Here is a 23,356-nt window from a genome sequence, read left to right as displayed (position 1 = left end):
CGCCCTGGCAGCGCGGCTCCCGGCGCATTCCAGCACCCTCCTCCCGCGCGCCGCGCTCTCTCCCCCGACAGCTGATTCATTGGCTCGGCCGCCCAGACTCCCTGGCGCCGGCCGCGTGACGTCACCCATTCACCGAGCCCGCCTCCCCCCTCTGCTGGCGCCGGCCGGGCGGTCGCCGTGACAACGCCGACGCCACCCGGCGCAATGACTTCCAGCTGGAGCAGCCCCGGCAGCCCGCGCGCTCTCTCGCTCGCGCTGAGGCCAAGAGCGTGGGGGTGGGTTTCTTTCATTCTTTTTCTCTCTCTGTCTCTCTCTTTCTCTTTTTCCAGGCTCCTGCGGGTTCCCCCTGCCGGGAAATGCACTCTCTTTAGTTTTCTAGGGCTCTAGTCCCAATCTCTTCTGAAGCGTGCTTGCAGCCTCCCTTCTCGGTCGCGGTCTCCCTGGGCTCTGTGTTTTGCTGGGCAGCATCCCATGCTAGGCTCGGCAGCCCTATTGGCGGTTGGGTTCAGCCCTTGCAGCGCTAACACCTGCAGAGTCAAGGCTCCTGCCAAAAAGGCGTAGAGCAAAAGGAGGAAAAATTTATTGTCGGAATAGCGAAAATGGTAAACCTCAGCTGTCTTAGAGAAGAATGCCGGAGTAGGTGTTGATGATCTCCCACAATCACAAAACAACTTTCTTATAAGAATTTGCACTATCCCCTCTTAAAACGTAGTGGTTCTTATTTTGCTTTTAAATCAGACTTCACGACAGTTAGGAACTGAACGCTTCCAAAAGGATAAATCCTTCCAGAAGAGAAAACAGATCTGGGAAGTTGTAGTGCTGTAAATTAGAATGGAGGGTGCGTGAGGGTCGTATTCGGAGGGAGCGAGGTTAGGAGAAAAGGAGAGAGGGAGGGAGAGAGAGAAAGGAGGAGAGAGATGGAAGAGGCCGGTGGTTTTCGAAGTAAGGCAAATAGTTCAGTATGCAACCCACTTCCACCCTCACCCACCCCCCCGCAATACAAAAATCTTTAAGCCCAGAAGGTGGCGGAGGTGGGTGTGGGAGGGCGGAAGGGAGGGAAGTAGACTTAGCTATTGACCAGGGTTGGATGGGAGGTAATAATACCTTATGCTTTATTTCACTTTTTTTTTGACAAACCTCTTGCTTCAGAACAGCTGCATTTTTGGAAGTAAGTCCACAACTGAGAACTAAGCGAAACCCTCCCACGGATAGCATAAATTTGCATTGCCGAAGCTGCTCATCTGCGGGATTCTTGAGCCCAGAGGATGCAAATTCCCTTTCTAGCTCTTGCAAAAATACCTCCAGTAAAAACAAGCACTTTGGCCCCTTTATGAGTCCAGATTTCAGCATATCCTTCTTTGCTTTATTTATTGTTTATATATTTGGTTCTGTCTTCAAACAGATTTTAAACCCTTCGAAGGCAGAGAAGGACTCTTTCCTAAACTTTCAATCTCCTGACCCAATTGAATAGATACACAGTGAGTATCTTTTCATGATGGTGCTAAGGAATGATTACTAACCACACTAGGCACAGTTCTGAGACTACTAGGTAGTAGTTGATGATCGTTAGTAAAAATAACTAATATATGAGAATTCACGTTCAAGATTGGAATATTTACTTTACACATGTTTCCCAGGAAACTGCTGGTAGCAGTCAGCAGTTTGTTAAATTATTTTTTTTAAACCCTCGAACTCATTTTGTTACCCATCAAAAATGAGGACTTAGTGAAACATTAATTTTCTAAAATTGCTGCATATTTAAATGTGATTGTAATTGCTCCTTAGCGTTTGAAAATTGTAACATCGATACCAAATGCTTTAGAATCCAAAGAACAGTCTATTGGGGTTGGCATTTTTGTATAAAATGGTCTATAACATAATAGATGACTGATTATCCCATCCACATTATTTGGATTCTCTTAAATGCCAGGTTTCAACATTGTGGGGGGAGACCCTCAAGAGACCTAAAATAGATTTGCATATTTATTTTCTTCCTATCTTCAACTAGACTTAATCACAGGTGTTTCAGTCCCTGTAGTTTCAGTAATAGCATTAGCTGCCAGTGGTTCCAAACCTTAGCCATACTTTAGAATTACCCCATGAACTTTTAAAAAGTACAGTTGGCTAGGTTCCTTACCTAGAGATTTTTGTTTACTTGGTCTGCGGTATGGCCTGGACATCTATTTTTTTTTTTTAAACTTAATTTCGAATTATAGATTCACAGGAATTTGCAAAGATAGTACAAAGAGGTTCCATATATCCTTTACTTTGTTTCCACCATTGTTTACATTTTACATAACTATAGAACAGTTATAAAATCAGGAAATTGACATTGGTATAAAGTGTTCCTGTAATTCTATGTCTTCTCATCGCTTGCAGATTCTTATAACCACTAGCACAATCAAGACATGGAACTATTCCAACACACCAAAGATCTTCCTGGTGTTATCCCTTTTTAGTCTCCTGCCATACACACACACCATCCCTAACCCTTGGCAACCATTTGTCTGTTCTCCATCTCTATTATTTTGTCCTTTTGAGAATGTTATATAAATTGATTCATACAAGCTTGTGACCTTCTGAGATTGGCTTTTTTCATTCAGCGTAATGCCCTTGAGATCCCTACAAGTTGTTGCATGTAACAATAGTTTATTCCTTTCTGTTACTGTGATGTTTTTCATCATATGGATGTACCACAGTTTAATTATTCACCTATTGTAGGACATTGTGGTTGTTTCGTTTCTTGGGGGCTGTTCTAAATAAAGCTGCTATGAACATTCATGTATAGGTTTTTCTGTGGATATGAGTTTTCATTTCTCTGGGATAAATGCCCAGGAGTGTGATTGCTGGCTCATATGGTAAGTATATGTTTAGTTTTTTAAGAAACTACCAAACTATTTTCCAGAAATGCGGTACTATTTTACTGTCCCAACGGTAATGCATGAGAGAGGCAGTTTCTCCCATCCTTGCCAGCATTTTTTATTTTAACTGTTCTGATATGTGTCCAGTGATATCTCACCATGATGTTATTAATTTGCATTTTCCTAATGACTAGTGATGTTGAACATCTTTTTATGTCTTTATTTGCCATCCACATATTCTTTTCAGTGAAATTTCTCTTCATGTTTTTTGCCCATTTTCTTATTAGATTGTTTTGTTTCTGTTGAGTTTTGAGAGTTGTTCATAAGTTCTAGATATGAGTCCTTTATCAGACATGCAATTTGCAAGTAGTTTGTCCCAGTCGTTTTATACTCTTAAAAGACTCTTTTGCAGAGCAAAGTTTTTAATTTTGAGGAAGTCCAATATTTTGATTTTTTAAAATGTGTCGTGCTTTTGGTGTCGTGTCTAAGAAATTTCCACCAAGTCCTAGATCTTGAAGATTTGCTCCTATGTTTTCCTTTAAAAGTTTTACAGTTTCACATTTTACATTCAAGTCTATAATCCATTTTAAGTTAATTATTATATAAGGTGTGACATTTAAATCAAGGTGCATTTTTTGCCTGTGAATATCCAATTTGTTGAAAAAGACTATCCTTTCTCCATTAACTTGCTTTTGCACCTTTGGAAAAATCAGTTGGTAGTATTCGTGGGGGTCTATTTCTGGCTTCTCTGTTTTGTTCTATTGATCTATTTATCCATCTTTCCATATACACCACACTGTCTTGACAACTGTGGCTATGTAATAAGCCTTGAAATTGGGTAGACTGATTCCTCCGGTATCATTCGCTTTGTACGTTTTTTAAAAGCTATTCTAGTTCCATTCCCTTTCCATACACATTTTGGAATAAACCTTGCTGGGGTTTTGATAGGAATTGTGTTAAACTGTATATCAATTGGGGAAGAATTGACATCTTTACTATGTGGGGTCTCCCAATCTAGGAACACAGTATGTCTCTCCATTTATTTAGACTTTGATTCCTTTCCTTAGCATTTTGTAGTTTCCCTACTGGTTTGCCTATTTCTTTTCACCTTATCTTCAGTCTTTTTATGCTTATTTTTCACATAATGTGTTTTTAGTTGTACTTAGGAGAAAGAATAGGGGAAAGTACTGCTGGTGCATCTTTCTGGAAAGACCCAATGTTTTCTAAAACCACCATTGGTGATTCTAAAAAAGTACAGCCAGAGTTGAGAACCATTGAGCTATACCTCTTTGTTTTACATTGTAGATTATGAAGGGGTCTCAGTTTCTATTTCTGTTAGGTTTGTACCATTTTCAAATTATTTTAGTATAAGTGGATTTTCATCTTTCCCAACAGAGAAAATACTTTGAAGGAGGGAATAATACCTTCTTATACTTTGGAAGGCAGCTGAGCCTGGTGGCATGGACAAGACTTCTGGAAGCAGAATATCTGTATTTTAATGAGATTTGGGGTAAGGTTCTTAGCTTTTTAAAGGCCAGTAAAATTAATTCATGGTTTTTAAGAGTAAATATATGTAAAAGATGTACCACAGAGCAAGACTAACAAATGATATATGTTTAAATATTAGTATTTCTTCCCATTGTCATACTCAATATAGCACTTATACAGTGATTATGCAAGCTAAATACTTGGGCTGGGTGTTTGAGCCAGAGGGCTTACCCTGCAAGTCTCTTAATCTTTGGCTCAGTAACAGCCAGAAAGGTAGTTATAAGGAAGATATCATTGTAAATATATTATAAAAATGTGGATTTTAAAAAATTGATCCAAGGCAGAAAGTATGGTAGGGTAGTGGTTTAAGTCAATAAGAAAGACTATTGACAGTGCAAAGGAGAGGTAAAAGTGATTGTAATGTGATTGAATAGGGAAGGCAGTAGAGCACAAACAGTAAGTGAAAGGCTGGAAGAAAGTTAGAGGTTAAGGGCCTGGAAATTTCATTAAGTAAAACTCTTCCTACTTCTCTTTACTTTCTCATTTTCTTTTGAGAGTTTCTTCCTTTCTTTCTTTTCTTCCTCCCACCTTCCCCTCCCTCCTTCCTTCCTTCCTTTCTTCCTTCCTCCCTTCCTCCCTCCCTCCCTCTCTCTCTCTTTCTTTCTTTCTTTCCTTCTTTCTTTCTACCTAGTCCTTAAATTTTCGTGTGATGTGAGGTTCTGCCCTCTTCTTCCATTATGTACTGACCCTGGATAATGTTGTCCAATTCGAAGTAGTTTGAAAAAGCTAAAAGATTCCAAATGTATGTCTTTAGCTCAAATCTCTCTCTTAAATCCAGATTCATGGATTGGGTCTCTAATTATCACTGGATATCTCCAATTAGATGTGTCACTGGCTGTTCAATTTCAACATGCCTAAATTCTCCCTCTCATCTGTGTTCTCTATCTCATTAAACAGCATCTCCATTAATTCAGATACTCAAGCCAGAAACTCAGGCATCATCTTTTCAAGCAACAACCAGCTATTGATTTTTCCTTTAGGAATCTCTGAAAAATTGTATTGAGTACTGAGGAGAGTAATGTTGGAAGAATGCCAAAATATGTCAAATATGCCAAAATATGAGAAGAAACTGAGAACCTAACCAGTTTCAAAACTAATATTCTCTAGGACTATCTTTATACCTTATGAGGTACCTGATGGAGTTCTCTTAGCACCATCCTTAGTGTCTAGAGCAGTTATTGTCAGTATTTGAATTTTCAGTTTCATATTCTTTCTAGAACTTCATATCCTCTTATTATTATCCTTATACAGCAAGGATTTATTGTATAACACAGGGAATTATACCCAATATCTTGTAATAGCCTATAATGGAATATAATCTGTCAAAAAACAAAACAAAACAAAAATGCATCACTATCACTCTGCTGCACACCTGAAACTAACACAATACTGTAAATCCACTGTAACTTCAATTAAGAAAAAAAAAAAAGAGAGAGACTCGGACAAGTTAGAATTTTAGTAAATACCAAAAATGCACCTCTAGCACTTATCCCATGGCTCTAGGGTGCTGATGTACACCATTATCAGTTGCATGAATCGTCTTGGCAATTGAATGTAAAAATTCAGTATGTGTATTTCCCTTGTAGTGTTTTAAAATGTTTGGTTCTGAAGAACACCTGTTCCTCTCTCTCTGCCTCATTCTGTCTCTCTTTCTCTCTGACTCTCTGTTTTTCTCTTAAATCTAAGCAACAAGAAAGCATTCCCTCTTTTTTGTAATTTAAAAGGTTTTTAGCAGATCTAATTTATTTGAAAAGTTCTGAATACTGACTCCTGGCAAAACGGAACTCCATAGTCTACTTATTATAGAGGCATTTATATCAAACCTAATTCCTTTATGTCTTCCTTATTAGTATGCTCTCATTCACTCACTCTAGGACTGCATCTCCTATAGTCGTATAGAGTATATCACAGCTGAAGGTTAGTTTTATACTGTAATGAGGAAGCCCTGTCTGTTAGATATGAACTGGGGCTACCAATCTCATAACTGACCACTTGCTAACATTAAACCAATGCTAAGAGTAAAGCAGAGTGATAGAAAGGAAATCTAATTTATTGTACATGTTAATGAAAAAAAGATATATCTATGTGTTCATATATGTGTATATGTGTGTATTTTCTTTTTTCCTCCACCTTGCTCCTTATCCACACACCTCCATGGAGTGTTCCATTCATTTGTCACCAGAACTAGGTCACATTTTTGTCCCTTAGACTTAGTGGGAGACTTCCAACCCATTGTGCTTGGACTAAGTAGAATGTTACCCTATAACCATGTATGAAAAAAAAAAAAAAGAAAGAACTTTACAATCATTTGAAACAAAGCCAATTATTACTTTTAAAAAGCTACCTGCTTTCAATTAAGCAGGAAATTATCTAAGAAGCCACTTAATTTGCTTTGGTCTGTAGTCCCACAACTGCTTTATGCTGAGTGGAGCATGAAATTAAATATGTAACAACTATCCTAATGGTTATGTCTCAGAATCCAACATTTTAGAATCTTAGGTACTCTGAGTGGTGATAGATACAAAAACACACAAATCAAAGAACAGGACTGCATTGAGTTTGAGAAAAAACACAAAATAGTATTAATGTCCTCTATGTGTTTTATATATTTATATATGTTATATATATATATATATATATATTTAAAACTAAGTTAAAAAAAATCTTCTATTAATTTATACATACAGGAAGGGTAGCAGTGCCTGTATGGAAAAATCTCTCTGACTTACAATAAAATGCCACCTTTCTCCCCATGGAAATTCTCATACTAGTTTCTTGGGTCTAAATATAATATAGATTATACAACGATATATTAGAGGAAAAGGTCATAATGAATTTTCACCATTTGGTGAAGAAATGCTAATACTAATCCCTTGTTCGAGGTATCCATCTTTGTTAAGAGCCAAGACTACATACTGTTTGCAATGGAGAAACTGTTTATCTAGACATATAAGGACACTAGTTTATGCAAGAAATGTTAGAAGCTTTACTAAAATGACACTTCAATCAGTACTTAACAATGTTGTAAGTGCTAGATGGTTCTCAGAGCCTCTTATTTATTTAAAACATTTTTTACAACTTTAAAACTATTTTTATACTAGATAAATCTTTTCAAACACTAATCATATTACAAGTAAACATTTAAAAAATCTCTGTATAAATGCGGATAAAAGCATCCGTGTTCTTTTGTGGGTTGTATCCCAAACCAACCCTTTTCTTTCTCTTTTTTAAACTAAGGCATTCTGGCAGTTTTACCAGGAAATTTTTTAAATTTACTTATTTATTTATTTTTTATTTTTGGCTGTGTTGGGTCTTTGTTTCTGTGCGAGGGCTGTCTCTAGTTGTGGCAAGCGGGGGCCACTCTTCATCGCGGTGCGCGGGCCTCTCACTATCGCGGCCTCTCTTGTTGCGGAGCACAGGCTCCAGACGCGCAGGCTCAGTAGTTGTGGCTCACGGGCCTAGTTGCTCCGCGGCACGTGGGATCCTCCCAGACCAGGGCTCGAACCCGTGTGCCCTGCATTGGCAGGCAGATTCTCAACCACTGCGCCACCAGGGAAGCCCAGGAAATTTTGACAAATAGAAAATTTGACTGGTTATCTTTATCCCCCATGTGTGAAGCAGGACAAGTTTGAGCTGAGTTGGCTTGCAAGGTAACAAAGTTACTCCGAAACTCATTTATTCGTTGCTAAAGATGCCTAATATTCTAGTTTCTATCATTGAATCTCTCCATACTTGATGATATTGTTAAAAACATTTTCCTGTTTTATTAAACTAAATATTATCTATAAAAATTCTCTGAGAAAAAAACATTTATGGGGCTTTGGTATTTTTCTAGAACAAAAAGTTCTCCTGCATTTGTTCTTCAGCTTTTTTTTTTTTTTTTTTTGATCAGAGAAAGGGCATAGACCTTAATCCCAGAATCCTTGCATCAGAATCTGTGCAACCTGGAGAGAACTGCTGAACCTCTCTGAACCAGGTTCCTATAAACTGCAACATTGTTTTATGTGTACAATGGGAATAGTAACTGTCTAACAGAATTGTGAGGATTGCTTGGGATGAGGTAAGAAAAGCACCCCTTAAAGTGACTGACACACAGTAGGGCCTCATTATCAAGATTTAAGTGGCTCCAGTTAATTGGTGGATCATCTCAGCTTTTTTTTTCTAGCTTCTGTTCTGCTCTGGCAGGTCTTGTGACAAATGCTTCATGTCTGTTATTTCATTTACTCCCCCCAACAGCCTAATGAGCTCAGTCTTATTATCATCCCATTTTACAGCTGAGGAAGTCAGAACACAGAGACTGATGATAGTTTATGCACCATTTCAGACAGACAGAAACAGGTAAGGGTGACATTTGGAGTTCAAGAGGCCGTTTTGCCTGAAACTCAGCCAAAAGTTTTCCCTGCTAGTAGGACCTATGTGCCTTACTATCAGCCTGCAAAACATTCCTCCACTTTGATCATGCGTCTTTTGACGTGGAATATTAGTGACCGAGTAAAGGATAATGATGGTTCTAACACTACTCTGTTGGGCTTGAAATGGACAGAGTTCAGCATATGGAATTTGTTCCCAGCAAAGCCACATCTTTGCTACAATGAAAGATATTATAGAACAGTCCAATTGCATTTATTCGACAGCACTGAAATGCAAATGTAAAGATAAAAATAAGTGCCTTTCTATAGCTGGGGGTGTGATTGATTTATACACAAGGGGGTTTAATTTTCCAGTTAATGAGTGGGGTCTCGTGCACATGATGCCCATTAGTGCTAATGAATGATGTGTGTGTGGTGTAATAGCTGGTTGTGCTGAACGCAAGGTGCTCCCTGCCAGGAAGTAGATCTGTATATTATAATCTGTATGTGTGATATCACACCTATGAAGTCAAGAAAATGAATTAATTAAATTCACAAATGTTTGGTAGAGGGACAATTTCAAGAGTTAACCAATTCTTTAAGAAATACTTAGGGGATAATGCTTTACTAGGAAATACTCGGGCAATATTTTAAAATTCTCAACGTGGAGGAAAGATATTTAATTGAAAGGAGTGAATCTAAAGAGAGGACCTAAAATAATATTCAGAACCCTGCAATTCACAAGTCAAAACTGGTCTAATTTAGATTAGAGATGTCATTTGGTCTTAAGGATGTGGGACTAGCCTTTACCTATCTAAATAATCACTCCTGAGAGCCTGATATTTCTTTTCATGGGAAGTTGCATGGAAAATAGAGCTAGAAAATGAAAATGTATTTGGTTTCAGGCAGCAGTAATCAATGCTCAGCTGGTAAAATGTACCAGATTTTCAAAATAAATGACCCAAATCTTAGGGTTTTGTCCATCTACGTGACATGCCTTCTGACTGAGGGTCACAGGGAACCAAAAACATTTCTCTCTAGCCATTCCTAGTGTCCTGTGGCTGCCATGCCACAAAGAAAAGAGAAAAAAAGAGAAACAAATGAGAACAGCAGCACCAAGCTATGTTCTTGTGTGATTTCTGTATAAGTTTTCTTTCTCTCTTTACTTCCTATTGGACACACAAACACACACACACACACACACACACACTCACACTCACATACTCCTTTTCTCCAACTTAGCAGGTATGAAGGGTAATCAGCATGTGTGTATGCTTGTTGAACACATATCAAAAAGCAAACTCAACTGGAAGGGAAGGAAAGGAGAAAATACAACTACTTAAGCTCTGCATTTCTAGAAGAAAATTAAAATTACAATTCTGGTGCCAGCTTCTCAATTTTATTTGAATTTATTCCCTGCCTGTGTTTGAATGCTGGCCTTTTCGTACTTAGCAAAGTCTAAGCATGCAGTGAATGAGCAAAAAAAGATCATGAAAGGGACTTCTCTTGGGAAGTCACAAAAACAAAACATTATTGTAGAAATACTAGAATGATCATCAGCACATTTTTCTTATCTAACATTCTATGGTTAGAGAAACCCAGATTCAGCTCTCTGGTTTGCTACATTATGCTCTATTATGACTCACTTTCTTATTTGTCAAATGGGTATAGGAATATGTCTTTGCAATTAACAGGAATGGTATATAAGGTGAATGAGATATCATAATGTTTAAAACACAATACATTTTTTTAAACAAAGAGAAGTGTTATGAAATATCATTAATCGGCACTGTTAAAATGATGGTACAAACCATAAAAAGAATATCTTGTTCATAAAGCCCTATGAGGTAATGTTCTAGAGCACTTAGCTAATTCTCTAATCATACTGGCTGTTAGGAGCCCAGCATAGTCAGTGCTCAAAAGTATATCTTGAATGAGTGGAAGAACTAATGAATAAAAGAGTGACTGTTTCAATTTTCACTTAGGGATTAAATAATTAAAGGCCATGGAAAAGGGGTGGCAAATATGTAGTATGTGTACCACTTGTCCAGTCTCCTTTATTAATTTTATTGCTGCTACCGAAGGTAACTTTAGAATCTTTCTCAATACAGGACCCCAAGATATCCCTATCAATCAACTGGAGTTCATTTGAAAGAAAGTGTATTTGCAATCCTGAAATATTTAGAGAGATTAATAAGCAAAAGGGCAGGGTTAGTAATGGGCATGACACTTACCTGGGGCCTGTTAACCCTGGATGATCATGAGTATTTATGTTCAAACATACCAGGGCACAGAAGAGTCAAAAGAAACAAATTTTTCGCAAAAGAGATGTCACTTTTGTGATGGAATATGATCATGTGTAATCTAGTGTGTGACAAGTAGAGAAAGTATGTTGATATGAAGATGATTAAACATAGAAATTGTCTATAATTTACTAAGCAATATTATTGTTGTTGTTGTTGTTAGTAGAAAGGGAGGGAATGAGGAAAGAAGGAAAAGAAATTTCTCACTTTTTCTGGCAGTGTGTGAGTTCAAAGCAAGGATAGGCTTAAAATGAAGCTTTTTTGATTTCAAAGTATTCAGTTAGGTTTATTTATTTATCTACCAAAAATCTGGGTTTATATATAATTTGTGAGTACTGTGTGTACCCCCAAAGTAAAGATGTGCAATTGGTATGGGACATACAAAGATGGATAAGATTGGGTCCCTGTCCTCGAGGGACCCCAAGTCTAGTGAGGCAAGTAGAAGGTAAACAAATAATCACAGTTTACTAGATGTGCTATGGGCATCTATTCCAGGTACCTAGTGAATGTAGCAACTGCTGGGCTATCATGTCTCTCTCTCCTGCACGCCAGTAGGGACGGCTTCATGTTAAAATATACATTTTAATGAAAGAAATCTATTTGCTATTCAATTGTTTAAAAAGATTGTACAAGTCATATTGCTTTATATGTACAATGTATGAAAAATTTTTTTTGTAGAATTTATGCCTGAAATTAATTCACACCGTGCATTGTCAGCAGTTCATTTAACCATAAATATTTCAATGCTATGATGATGGCTTAAAAAAAACCAAACAGGTTTTAGGCTTGTTTCAAAACTAAACCAAAGTTTCATTCACTCCCTCAACATGTAATTACTGAGTACTTGCTGTGGCCCAAACACTGTTAGATTCTTTGATGGATGTATTTATAGTCTAGTAGATGAAATAAAATCTGTACCTGGCAACATTACTGCAGGGAAGAAAGTAGGATGTACCATAAAGGACTCACAAATTGTTAGAGATTGTTTTTTCCTCCCCAAATTCGTATGTTGAAAACCTAATACCTAAGCGATAGTACAGGAGGTGGGGCCTTTGGGAGATGATTAGGTCAAGAGGGTGGAGCCTCCTGAATGGGATTAATGCCCTTGTAAAGGAAGCCCCAGAGAGCTCCCTCACCCCTCCCACCAAGTGAGGACACAGCAAGAAGTCAGCAACCTGCAACTCAGAAGAGGGTCTTCACCTGAACCCGACCATGCGAGCACCCTGATCTTGGACTTCCAGCTTCCAGAACAGTGAGAAATAAATTTCTGTTGTTTATAAACCACGCAGTCTGTGGCATTTTTGTTATAGCAGCCCAAATGTCTACAACACAAATAAATACTACTAAAGTTAAAGGTAGGGGAGATTTCTTCTAGCCTTGTGGAATTAGGGTGTGGATTAGAGATAGTTTATAATAACAGCACATAGGTTAGGGCTTTAAGTAAAGTATATACAATCTGTCTATTTATCCACACACACACAAAATATTTTTTTATAGAAGTGTAGTATACACGCAGAAGTGTAGTGTATGGCTTGAAATATTTTCACAAAGCATACACAACCCTATAATCAGCATTCAGATCAGAAACTAGACCATTATCACCTGGTGTATGATACATCCTGAGGGTTTTGTTTTTTTTTTTTTAAATAAAGCGTGAGGTAGGAGTTGGTTTTATTTTTTTTTGCATATGGTGAGTCAATAATTTCAGTACCATTTGTTGAAAATATTTTCCTTTTCCCATTGAATTCTCTTGGCATATTTGCCAAAATCAATTGACTATATAGGTGTGGGTCTATTTCTACATTCTCTTCTGTTCTTAATGGTGCCCTTTGATGAATAGAAATTCTTTAATATATATATATCTCTATACAAATGTAAAAATATACATACTTTTACAGTTAGTGCTTATTGTGTCCTACTCCAAGGTCATGAAGATATTCTCATGTGTTTTCTTCTAAAAGCTTTATTGTTTTACCTTTCACGTTTAGATCTACAGTCCCTCTGGGACAGATTTTTGTGTGTGTATAATATGAGGTAAGAATAAAGATTTACTTTTTTCCGTGGCTATCCAATTGACCCAGAACCATTTGTAGAAAATTCTATCATTTCCCCAGTGCATTGCAGTGAGTGGCCCCTTTGTCCTAAATCAAGTGACCTCATATGTATGTTTTAGTTTCTGTTCTCTTGGTATTTATGGCAATCTATACTGTCTTAATATATCTTTATAATAAGTCTTGATATCTAGAATGTAAATTATCCAGCTTTGTGTTGTGGTTCAGGATTGTTTTTGTGATTTTTGCCTTTTTGCCAAAATTCATTTGTCAATTTATATATATATATATATATATATATATATATAGATAGATAGATAGATATAGATAGATATAGATAGATATAGATATGGATCTGCTAGAGATTTAAGTAGGATTGTATTCACCTATCACTAAATTTGGGGAGTACTGTTAGCATTACAATATTGAGCCTTTCAATTTACGAACGTGGTATAACTTTCCATTCATTTACATCTTTTAACATAGTTCTAGTAATTCTGTAGTTTTCAATGCAGAGATCTTGTAAATTTTGTGTTTTTTTAGGTTTATACCTAGGTATTGGATTTTTTAAACATTTGTGATAATGTTTTCATGTGTCAACTTGACTAGAGTCCACTAGACTAGTCCTTCCTACACTGGACTAGTGATTCAATCAAACACCAATGCTGTGAAGGTATTTTGTGTATGTAATTAGTCATTGCAATCGCTGGACCTTGAGTGAGGGAGATTACGTGGATAATCTGGGTGGGCCCGACTGTATCAGTTGAAAGGATTTAAAGTCAGGACTGACTGAGGTTTCCCTTTCAGAGAGAAGAAATTCTGCTCCTGGACGACAGCGTTGGCTTGTGCCCATGGAGTTTCGTTCTATTCATGATGCTTCTGCCCTGATGGCCTGGCCTATGGATTTCTGGCTTGCTGATTTAGCCCTCACAGATGTAAATCAATTTTCTGTAATAAATTATCTATCTATCTATCTATCATCTATAATCTACCTATCTGCTTATCTATCATCTATAATCTCCCACGGGTTCTTCTTCTCTAATTGAACACTGACTGATACAGATTTTGATACTAGAAGTGGTTCCAGAAGAACAGGAGCTTGAGTTCTCTGAATTGGTACGAGGCAGTCCATGGAATGATATAGCAAAAGAATTACTCAAAATATTGCCATTGTATGTCCCCGATCATACACCACTACCTCAGAAAGATTAAAATACTTTATTCAAGGTCACTAGATACTGAGAAGCAGAGGGCATCTAAGACCAAGGTCTTAACAGCTATGCTATGCTGCCTCCCCATAAAACACTGGGATTTAATTAGATATAAATTAAAGCTTTAATATTCATACTCTGTATGATGCTAAATGTCTAAGCATCTTCTAAATGACTTTCCCCCCATTTTTGTGTTGTTGGGAAGAATATACGGTTTGGGGGATGTTGGATATGAGGAAAAATAGAGTGGGATGGTCCAGCATTTTCTGATAGGTTTGGAATATTTTGTTCTATTCAAATCCTCATCTACTCATTTCTCAGTGGCTCAATTTCATTCTTTTGATGTCAAAGACCATATTACTTTGCTCATATTCAGAAGCCAAAGAGATTTAAAAGCCAAAGAGAATACATTTAAAAACAATTTACTTGCTGTTTACAGCCGCCTAGTATTTATGAGTCTTCTCTCCTTGGACGTGAGGATGAGCTCTGGTGGCTCTAATGGACTTGATTTCCTTGGTCAGCACGGCCAGAACATTTTCGCAGAGGTTTGCAGGCATAATACCTGCTGCATTTTAATGTTTATAGAGATTGAAGGAATGTGTGAGCTGAATGCACCCGTGGCAAACCTTCAGTCCTAATCTCTAAGGGAACCGGGAACTGAATGACGTCTCTGCCACCTCTGAGCAAACACATCCAGAGCAGACCTGGGAGGGATCAGGGCCAGACAAGCTGAGCACAGAGCTTGGTCCCCTGGAGAAATGTTTGGTCTTTCTAATCCTAAAGTATGGGGTCTAATGGAGTATGGAGAATCTGTTAGGAAAAGAACAGCCTAAAGAAAAAAGAGGGAGCAAGGAATGGCAAAACTGGGTTCCACACTCCAACCAAATTTAAAGAAAAAAATGTATGGGAGTAGAGAAAACACAAACCCAAAGATGCAGCCAGGAGGGACCAGGGAGAGAGACAGCAGTGCCCATTCTGCTTTTCGATATTGCAACAGAAACATTTCTGGCTCTTTCTATATGCCTCAGATATAATAAACTGGAGGTATTCTCTTGGGAGAAACATTTAATTAATTAGGGTACATTTTTTGCTGATCTAGGAATTTCCAGAAGGCTGTGAGAGTATTTGTATTTTCATATCTCCCACAAATATAGCGAGATGGAGTTGTCTTTCCCATTTTCCAGACAAGCTGAGTCCAGTGACTTGTCTAAGAGCCTCAAGTAGCCTGAGAGAAACATCTCTTGACTATTTCTCAAGTAGGGACTTGAGGGAATCATGAGCACTTATATTTCCAAAATACAGTTTTGTGCATCTTTTCGTTTTCCTGATTATCAAATAGTATTTTGAGGTAGGCAAGGCAAGGGTTATGATGGAAAATGTGCCTGGCTGAAGAAACCAAGGCTCAGAGAGTTGGAAGACACCAATTTTCAACCTTGGAAGCCAGAGACCTTGGGCCACATCCATCCCACTCTCCACGCAGCACAGAACTACTTAAACACTGGGACTTTCACCTCTTTGCCTTTACCAGCCCCTCTCCCTGAAATATCCACCTTTAACTCCAACTCCTGAGCTAGATGTGGCTTCACCAGGAGCCTGGAGGGGGATCCTCCACCCTATAACCATCGGGCTTTTGGGAGAAGGCTCAAGGCTCAAGGTCACTGCAGCTGGAGCTGAACCTGGGCTGGTGCCTGTGTGGCTCACGTCCACCTGGAGTTGCTGGACGAGGAGCCTGCAGGACGCCCACCGACTCAGAAAAAGTGACTCTCCTTCCAGGGGGCAGGGAAAAACACTATTTTGTGAATAGTAATGTAAGAACAAATCTGACTCCATATTGGATCTATTCCTTTTCCTTTAACCCTTGTGCTTTGTTGCTCAGGCTTGGCCATGTTGGCTCTGCACCTTTTGTAAAAGAATGTTGCCTATAGCCTGAAATATACGGGATAGCCTATTCTCAGGGCTCTGACCTTTAAGAGTCCGTTCATACAGAGATAAAAATCACCAGAACAGAGAATAACATTTGTCTTGTTGGAGATTTACAGGAACATCGTGACCTGACCTATGTGGACAGCTGCAAGATCAAAGGATTCTGACACCAAGAAATTTGCAACAACTAACCACGCCCTCCCTCACCGTGCCTTTAAAAATGCTTTGCTGAAATCCTTTAGAGAGTTGGGGTGTTTTGGGCAGGAGCCACTTTTCTCCTTGCACGGCCCTGCAGTAAACCTTTCTCTGCTCCAAACTCCGATGTTTGGCCTCACTGTGCGTCATCGGGCACGTGAACTTGCGTTCAGTAACAGTAAGCCCTTGATAGGCTTACCGTGCCCTACAGATTCACCAGGTGAAAGTAATCCAGCCGTACTTGCCTTTGAGAGGTCCTCTGTTTTCTTCCTTAACAGAACCATCTGCTGACCCGTCTGAGGTTAAATGAAACATCCGCTTTGCTTTCCTCTACCAATGGGCTACAGAGAGGTAATAATAATGGTTGTCATTGATTGAGTGCTTCCTAGGCTAGGAGGTGATTTACTTATATTGCTTCATTAAGACCTTTGAGGTTATTTCAAAATTACAGAAGGGGAAAACGAGACTAGGCAAGGTAAATGGAGGTGCCTGAAGTTATCTACTTAGTAATGAGCCAGAGCAGGGCCTGGGCATGCCACGTAGAAGTCTGATGCTTCTTAATTCCATTTACTTTGAGCCAGGGCAAGAAGGAAGGTCATTTAATACGGTACTTGGAAACTGGTTTTGCCCCACTGAAGGCGCCGCGATTGAACTTTCTCAGGGAACAAGCCCGGTCCTGCTTGCCTTCTATTAATTACCTGTGCAGACAGCCTTGCACTTTAATATTGCTTCACACCTGAGACTCTCCTAAGGTTATTAGACTGCATCCTAAGGTGAGGAAAATTCTTTCTGAGCATTAGTGCTTAACGGTCTTCAGCTCAAAGCAACTGAACCACTCACAGTGTTCTGTTCTGGGCCCCAGGAAAATAAAGATAAATTAGAACTGGCCCTTATTCTCCAGGAGCTTTTAGATTTGGAGGAACCATCACCTTCAAATGAAGCAAATAGACATCCTAGAAGGACACTAATATGTGACAATAAATAGAATAATAATGCAAATAATAGAGAATCGTAAATAATGGGACAAAATGTACAGTATAATGTAGAGCAATGATCAGTAGAAAAATGTCAGGTAGGATTAGAATAGTACCAAGGAATATTTGGTAAGTGTATTTCCTCTGATATTAATGGTAACTTTGTCTGAAAGAGATAATTTGTTTCACAAGAGGCACCTTAAAAAAGTGTTCACATTGTCACTTAACTTAAATATTTTCGGTAATGGATTTAGGAAGAGGTGGTCAAGAAAAGCCAATCATACAATTTAATGTTTCTGGGTAAAGTCAGATATAAAGTATTGTTTCTGAGTCTAAGTACTTCATAAACGAATACAAAACATTAATTCTTAGGATAGTTATTGGTATGTACTAGGAATTCACCAAATGTTCGATGTTACTGCTATTATCTCTTCGATGAAGCAATGGCTTGTGTTTTAGTTAGTGGTTCAAATGAATGTTATATAATGCATAATGTTTGGTGATTGAGTTTGATTTCACACAGGATATTTTTAATTGCAAAAAATTTTTACTTTTTCCATTTTGTATTTTTGTCAGCAAAAGTAGAGTATTTTGGGAGAAATGCATAACTTTGTAGCTCGGCTCAAAAACTATACCCCCTCAGGTATTTACTGGTAGTTACTTCACAAATCCATACATTTTTAAAAGAACAGATATCCTTTTAAGTAATTCAAAAATGTTTTCTAGGTACTTGTTTATATTGAAAGTCTGTTATCTTGCATGAACATTCCCCAAAGCATGCACCAGGCATTTTTCTCATATTTTGAGTTGTCAATATGAAATGTACTTAAAATTTCCCACAGCATCAGTTTTCTTTGTAAGTTTTTCAACACATTTCGTATGCTTTGATAACAGATAATGTCTTGTTCTGCAATTACTTTCAAGAAAATGACTTCTATAGTTTTGTACCTTTAACTCATATTAAAACTACGCTAATAAGCTGGTTGTCACAGGGAACTATCTTTGTGTCAAACTGAATGTAGCATTTGAAGAAGCCAATTACAATGAGAAAAGTTCCATACCTGAGCAATACTGATATTCAGTTGTGGAATTACCTGCCCAGGTAGTATTCCCAGCCATTGTTGTCTTGATGAAATGATTTGCATTTTGTGGAAGCTGAGCTATTCAGACCATTACATGCACGGTGAGGAAACATTTTTGAAAAGTTCTTCAGTAACAAGAAAAACATGAACTAAACAGGTAGATGTAATAGAGTGGAACAAATTACCTATCATGATAAATTTGCTAGCAGTCCCTTCCTTGGAAAGGTATTTGTATATGTTATTTGCATTCCTTTCTGTACACTTAAAGGCCATATTATGAAAGTAGTACATTCTCATACAAATTTGGAAATTGTTGAAAATAATTAAAAAAAGAATCACCAACCCATTCATGGACAATCCCTGTCAACATTTTTATGTATGCTTTTTGATTTCCTGTGCATATTAAAAAATCATTGTGGTATGTATGTATTGTTTTTTATCCTTTTGTCTGGCTTTTCTAGAATTTCATCTAAAGGGAATATGTAGTCTTTTGTGTCTGGCTTCTCTCACTTAACATAAGCCTCTTGAGAACATCTATGCTATTGCTGAACAATATTTCATTGTAAGGATATACCACTAATAGTTTATCCCTTCGTCAGTTGATGGGTATTTGAGTTCTTTCCAGTTTTTGACAATTATGAATAAAGCAGCTCTGAACTTGAGTACAACTCTTTGTATGGTCACATTTTCATTTCTCTTGGATAAGTACTTAGGAGTGGAATTGCTGGGCCATATTGTATGTGTGTATTTGAATAAAATAAAAAAACTGCCAATTTATTTTCCAAAGTGGCAGTTCTATTCTGCATCCCCACAAGCCATGCATAAGAATCTAGTTGCTCGACATCTTCACCAACACTTGGCATCTTCTGTTTTTAGAAATTTTTCTTTCTTTTAGCCATTCTAGTGGGTATCTAGTGGTTTTAATGAACATTTTTCTAATGACTATTGATGTTGAAAATTTTCATGTGCTTATTTGTCTTCCTTGTGTCTTTAATATCTTTTGCCTTTTTTATTGGATTGTTTGCTTTTCTTACGGAGTTATAAGAATTTTTAATATAGTCTGAATACAAGCCCTTTATCAGATATATGTTATGCAAATGTTTTCTCACAATCTGTAGCCAACATTTTCATTTTCTTAACAGTACCTTTTGAACAGCAAATTTAGCAAATATTTTCAGTTTTGATGAAGTCTATTCTATCAAGTTTTTCTTTTTGAGTCCCAGTTTAAAAATATTTGCCTAACCTAAAGTCAGTAAGATTTTCTTCTATATTTTCTTCTAGAAGTTGGATAATTTTAGGTTTTATATTTGAATGTATAATCCATTTTTGAAATAATTTTTAGATGTGACGTGAGTCATGTTACCTTTTTGCATATGGATATCCAGTTTTTTCTTACACCAGTATTGACAAACAAACAAACAAAAAACCAAATGGCTATAAATATGTGAGTCTCTTTGCGTATTCTTTATTGCATCTGTTTAATTTTCTACGTTGACACCATAGTACACTTTCTTACTTACTGTAGCTTTTTAATAAGTCTTGAAATCAGGCCATATTAGTCCTCTAAATTTGTTGTTTTTCCAACATTGTTTTGGTTATTCTAGGTCCTTTGTATGAACTTTAGAACCAGTTTTTGAATTTTGTCAAAAAAGGATTTTTATCCAGAATATAAGAGGAACTCTCAATATGAATATGTTTTTGACATGGAGTGGGGCTGGAGCACCTCTCTTTCAAGTTTATCCTCTATTCCTTTAGCACTTCTGTCCAATGCAACTCTAGGTTGTTTGTACAAAGATGCTCATTATGTTAGAAGTCCTAGCCTATTTCAGATAGTTCTTAAAACATTTAGAAATGTGAGTACACTTTTGACGCTGAGTCCTAGATCCTGAAAGTAATGGGGCATGTCAGGCCATAAGGCAATCAGGATCCCAGTGTGTCACGTTAAAAATAGGATGGATCTTTTTGAGCAGATGCCAGATCTAGATTCTGCTAATCATTGCTGCAACCAGAAGTCAAAGGATTCTTCCTTGCACAGGATGTACAAAGAACTGCAGTTCTTGTAGCCACAACGTGGATATACCCAGAGCACTCATGATCAGCCTTGAGAATATAGAACAGTGTTACGATGTCCTGGCCTTCATGGCGGCAGCTGTGGGTATGGTCCTCTCTAAACTGAACCTTTGTTCCGCATTATAGTTATATTGTTCCAGAACTTGGATCCATTTTTTAAGCCATCTTTTTTCAGTGCTTCTCTCTTGTTGGATTCTTTTCCTACAGATAGAAGCTACCAGTTTTTTTGAGATTTTATGCCGTGCTCTGTTTAGAATGCGTATTTTCAGGCATATATCATATTTGTCGATCAGACCTTGACAATTACAAGGCATTTAAATGATTAGATTCTGATTATCAAAATTCAAGCCCTTGAAATAGGATGCCTGAGCTAATGAATTCCACATTCCAGCATCTCATTTGCCGATCAATGTATTCATCAGAATCAGTGATGAGAGCATATTATATACTTGTCAAAGTAAACTTATTAAAAATACATTAGTTCTAAATAAAATCTTGTATTGATTTGTCATTTGTTTTATTAATAGAAAACTTTACACCTGCTCTCAAATCCTCAAATCAAAAGATATCTGTTTCTCAAACAGATTGAAGTTCAATGATGAGTACAATTCCTCTGTGTGTGTGGGAGAGAGGATACTAGCTCATCAGCATGCACCACTGGCATGCCTTACATTCAGAAAAACAAAGATGAGAGCAGCTATGGAAAGCAATTGATATTCCTGCACAGGTTGGAGTTGATATGCAAATGGGTAAACACAATGTTACCATCCTCAGGAAGCTATATGGAATCACACCAGCAGAGGTTTGATACTGTATTTCCTTCTGTTTTAGCTCTGTTGTCATTTCAGAACCTGTGAAACTAAGAATCTCTAAGACATGTATTAAGGGATTCCAGCCCCCAGCAGAGAACTATGTAACAATTAGCAACCACAGAAAAAGTAAACAATAAAGCATGTAACAATACAAGGAGGGTATTACAAAATGGATTTACAAATGCCGCGTGGTATTAGTTTAGTATGACTTTGTTAATCACTATTACTAACATAGTGCTTACTGACCTTTTAAGATAATGTATAAAATGAACTGGTCTAGAGCTAATTAGGTAATAGTTTCTATTTTTAATTAAGCTCTGTCTTACTGTCTCCCCAGGGGTCTAATACACTGGAATCCATTTTTGGGAGGAGGAGGGGTTAAGGCTACTTCTAAGGGGGCCTCGTTAAAATTTAAGTACAGAAAAATCCCTACTTTTTGTAGCTCTACTTTTTGGCAGATCTCTGCATTGGATCTTAGAATAGCTGAAGGACAATCAGGAGTGAGTAAACTTAGATTCAAGATCTTCATTTTATCAATACTAACAGGCCTATCAGATCCCATCTCCTCTCCTGACCAGTGGTCATCCTTCCTTCAGAGCTTCACCACCTGTGCTTCAGGGAGAGGCAATCAGCCTCCCTGTCTTTAGGACCAGTCCCAACTTTAGAAAGGCAGGGTCCCATTATTTTAGAGTTAACAAACCTAACAGTTACACTTGCTGTTAGTCTCACTCTGACCCGGAATCCAGCTGTGGCAATGGATATCTGGTTAGCTCTGGCTGCCCAAGTCCCACCTTGCTAATAATCCCCATTATCCCAGACTATAAAGAGGTGGGTCCTGGTAGCTCTACGATCCAGAGGCTGAATACTATCATATGGAAAGGGTGGCATAAGATAGAGCAAGAGAAGGACACAGTAGTTCCCCTGCATTTCTCCTGGGCCCTTATCCATGGGCATCGTGTGTCCAAAATGTCTTCAACCCCAGGGAATGTATATGATTCCAGGTCCTGACTTCCAGTTGGAGTACTCATTTTGTAGATAATCTAACCTGCTCATCTAACTAAAGATAAAGCACGTACCAGAGTCTGACTTTCTATCTAGTGCTCATTCTGGTAGATTATATTGTATGGCTATTGGAACAAAAACTCATATAGGACTTTACTCTAGTCCCCGTGTATCTGCCTTGTTGCTTTTTGTCTTACTCTGTTGAACCTGATGATGCAGCAAAATGAAGTTTGGTTTACTTACCTCAGGAAATAAATGGTGGTAACTGGATGGTTAGTGATGGTCTGTTCACTAGGTAAGACACGTCAACCAGGAATGATTCATTTAATGAGACTGATCTCAGTTTAGGAAATAGTGCCCCGAGCCTCTGCCATGATCTTAAATTAGCCATGGCAGTGTCAAAATTCACAAGGTTGCAGAGCCTTTTCAAAGGAAGAAAGCTGAGAGTGGTGGAGGAGTGAGAGGAAGCTTGCTTGGTGAGTCTTTCCTCTTATTAGGAAAGAAAAATCTTTAAGTAAAGTAGCTTGTCCAATTCCTTTGTGTTTGTGTATGTGAGAAGCTCTTGCAGACGTTCTCTTAAGCTCAGTGGCCTGACCAGGATCTCATGGGCACTGGTCACGTGGCCAACCTTAGCTTAAAGGAGGCTAGAAAGCCAGTATCCTGATTTTTGTCTTTATAGTGGGAGGAAAGCAAGACAAGAGAAGGGGGATTTGGGAATGGTTGTTCTGTCTGCCCCGAGTGATCGTCTCATTTCTCTGTTTATTCAACCTTCAAGACAGGCCCACTGAACTTTTAGCTCTTAATCATTAGTTCTTCATATTTTTGCTCCCTTATGCTCTTGGCTGTATTTTTCTGTGCATGAGTTTTTTCCCTTAGTATTTCTCCATCACTGATGGGATAAAGTCCCAGTTCCAGATCATAGCATCTGAGACCCTTTGTGCATGGCCCCTACCCCCCCACTCCAGCTACCTCAAC

General features: G+C 38.0%; 2 long non-coding RNA genes across 2 annotated transcripts in view; both read left to right on the top strand.

Moving 5' to 3' along the window:
- Positions 1-203: 203 nt before the first annotated feature.
- On the top strand, positions 204-14,033 carry LOC133094325 (uncharacterized). Its single transcript, XR_009701450.1, has 5 exons — positions 204-275; positions 1,403-1,478; positions 2,789-2,858; positions 4,257-4,371; positions 13,920-14,033. It is a non-coding gene; the product is annotated as an uncharacterized LOC133094325 (long non-coding RNA).
- A 2,704-nt stretch (positions 14,034-16,737) lies between these two features.
- The window catches only part of LOC133094324 (uncharacterized), a 68,114-nt gene continuing 61,495 nt past the window's right edge, over positions 16,738-23,356 (top strand). Inside the window, exon 1 of the long non-coding RNA XR_009701449.1 lies at positions 16,738-16,792. This is a non-coding gene — a long non-coding RNA (uncharacterized LOC133094324). The remainder of the gene's footprint in view (positions 16,793-23,356) is intronic.

This window comes from Eubalaena glacialis, chromosome 7 (assembly GCF_028564815.1).
Source record: "Eubalaena glacialis isolate mEubGla1 chromosome 7, mEubGla1.1.hap2.+ XY, whole genome shotgun sequence".
NCBI lineage: Eukaryota > Metazoa > Chordata > Mammalia > Artiodactyla > Balaenidae > Eubalaena > Eubalaena glacialis.
Note: the sequence above shows the minus strand (reverse complement) of the source record. Positions and strands in the feature narration are given on the sequence as shown.